Below are 2752 nucleotides of genomic sequence, written 5' to 3'. Positions count from 1 at the left end.
TAATTTTGGATTGGGAAAATTTCATATATGTATTAATTTTTATTTATTTGTTTAATCAATACAGGATTAAACAAACATAATCCCTCTGAAAATAAGTGAGTTCAAAACTAGTGAGTTGTAATCAATACAAGATCCCAAACATAATCCCTCTGAAAATAAGTGAGTTCAAAACTAATGAGGTGCAGAGTGAAAAAATGACATAGGGACTAATAATAAGTTTTCAGCTACTCATTTCACCAGCAAACTAAATAATAATAGAGTTTCTTATTATATAAAAAACACCTAAAACAAACGCAAAAATAAATAAAATTTCTTGTCAAACGCCACTGCCTAAAACAAACCCAAATAAAATTTATTGGATTCTTACAAGGCCCACTTTGCATTCATCTAATTCGGACAGAGATCTAGTTACTAAAGTTATTTGGTTTCCTCTAATTCTTACACAGATCACACAACTTGAATTGCACTACACATAGGTCTCATCAAATTCCGATACAGATCATAGAAATTGAAACATTTTAGTTACTCTTTAGCAGGGTGCAAATTTAACATCAGATCTGTCACAAGTTGGAAAGGGCCTCAGGAGCATTCCATACAGTATATTGTTTGTGAGACACATAATCTTTATGATTAAATTTCTGCTAAAATGCAAATCTAGCACTGAACGAGGAAGACGGGTTACATACACAACACAACTCTAGGCCTGGTATCCTATTGTAAGCTCTCTTATCATGTCATCCACAGCACACACAGATGACCCTTTCTTCCCTCCGTCTTTATCTTCACTCACTGCCTTCAAAGCCGCATCGCTCATCTCCCTGGCTCTTTGTCTCACTCGATTGCCATTTTCTTCCTTCATCAACATTCTTACTCTTCTTTCCACCGTCTCGCGTTTCAGCTCTCCCTCTTTGCCCCTCCACATCTCGATGCACACCCCAACTTCCTCCTCCAGCAGCTTCGAATTCGCGAACTGGTCGGCTGCCATGGGCCATCCGATGATGGGCACTCCTCGGCTTAGGCTCTCCAGCACCGAATTCCATCCACAGTGGCTAAGGAACCCTCCGGTAGAAGGATGGGACAGGATTAGCAGCTGAGGCGCCCATTTTCTGATAAGCAATCCTGCTTTCTTTTCCTTCACTCGCTCTTCAAATCCCTCCGGAAGAAACTCTGTCGAGAACTCTGAATTGAGCGGGGCCTCCAGCGGAGGCCTGACGACCCAAATAAAAGGCTGTTGGCTCGATTCTAGCCCCAGAGCTAGCGCCCTCATGTTTGACAACGATATGCAATTCTGAGTTCCGAACGAAACGTATAGCACTGTGGACGGCGCCTGTAAATCAAGCCACTGCAAGCATTCCCTTGCAGACTTTACCTCTGCCTCCTTGCCCCGCTGTAGAAAATTCGAATCGACCATTGTATTTGAAGGAGACAAAGAGAGCAACGAAGAGGGTAGGATCGGCCCGACTGCCCAAACCGGCCTGCCGGTGGATTTTCTCATGTGTTGGAGACTGCTATTCTCCAACTCTTCGAACGTATTACATATCGACCCCCAACTACGCACGTTGCGAGATATCTGGCGATTCATGAACAAGGACCAGGATTCGGATCCCGTGGTCATTTTTAAGATTGGGGGGAGCTGAGATCGCTGCAAAGTAACGTGCGGCATGTCGGGAAGAACAAATTCGTCGGCGTGGGTATGGTTGTGAGGCAGATGAGTCCATAGCGAGAAATAGACGGAGGTTCCATAAGCCCCACAAGTACAGAACTGAATCCTTGGTATTCCCAACCTGTTTCCCACGTCCAGAGTCCATCCCAAGAACATGTCGCTGATGATGCACAGCGGCAGGCGCCCACCGTCTTCTTGAGAGATCCGGCTGATGAGGCTCTCGAAATGGGGTTCCAGGTGGTCCGACGCTTCCATGAGACGGATGATAAGATGGTAAGGCAGGGAGTCCGTGTTTTCGGATTGAGGAGGAAGACCGTGGTCGACAGCCGAGAAGGGAAGCTCCGCCAGGCGGATATCCAGACCGTCGCCAGTGGAATCGATCTCGGGTCTGAGTCTTTTGATGTTGAGAGGCGTATTGACTATCGTGATGGCGAATCCGGTTCGTTTGGCAAGCAGCCTTGCGAGCTCCAGGAAGGGGATTATGTGGCCTTGAGCCATAAACGGGAACATCACCACATGGTGCTTCAACTCTCTGTTCGTGCTTCTGGCGAAGTTCTCAGCAGGGGAAGGCGTGGCAGAGTCCATTGCAGGTGGGAGATCGAGGCAGAAAAATAGAATCCGTCTGCTGTGCAGGCAGCCTGGAGAGCTTGCAACTCCTGCTCAATTATTACAATCCACAAACGCGACGGAGTGGCAGGAATGAAATTATGGTTGAGCGAAACGGTAAGGTCGTCACCAGAGATTGTGATTGGGCAAATAACAAGTACCACACAGAGAGTAACAGCTCTTTCATCAACGCGGAAGGCTTTTATTCAGTCGGTGACCCCTCAAAGTTTCGTCGTCTCCTGGTATTTGGATCTTGATCCTGTAATTTGACGTTACACATTATTTTCTTTATATTTTTAATTGCCCATGTAATACTTAAAACTTCCGGCTCTCACTTGAACTTCTCGAGCAATATCCGGAATTTCAAGTTTGGTAATTTTCCAAGTCTTTTGGTTGACTAAAGGTTTTATCGCCGCTAATTGATGGGGATTATCATAATCATGCATCCATTCATCTAGATTAACTTTTAAGTTTCTTTATTAT

The 2752-nt window shown here is 45.2% G+C and overlaps 1 pseudogene; it reads right to left on the bottom strand.

Moving 5' to 3' along the window:
- Window positions 1–504: 504 nt before the first annotated feature.
- Window positions 505–2538, bottom strand: LOC149190325 (UDP-glycosyltransferase 92A1 pseudogene; annotated as a pseudogene).
- Between the last annotated feature and the right edge of the window lie 214 nt (window positions 2539–2752).

Source organism: Pinus tabuliformis, chromosome 3_1, assembly GCF_031772625.1.
Source record: "Pinus tabuliformis cultivar Carrire ecotype Pingquan chromosome 3_1, CPIR1, whole genome shotgun sequence".
NCBI classification, from domain to species: Eukaryota; Viridiplantae; Streptophyta; class Pinopsida; order Pinales; family Pinaceae; genus Pinus; species Pinus tabuliformis.
The sequence above is the reverse complement of the archived record's forward strand: the minus strand, read 5'-3'. Positions and strand labels throughout refer to the sequence as shown.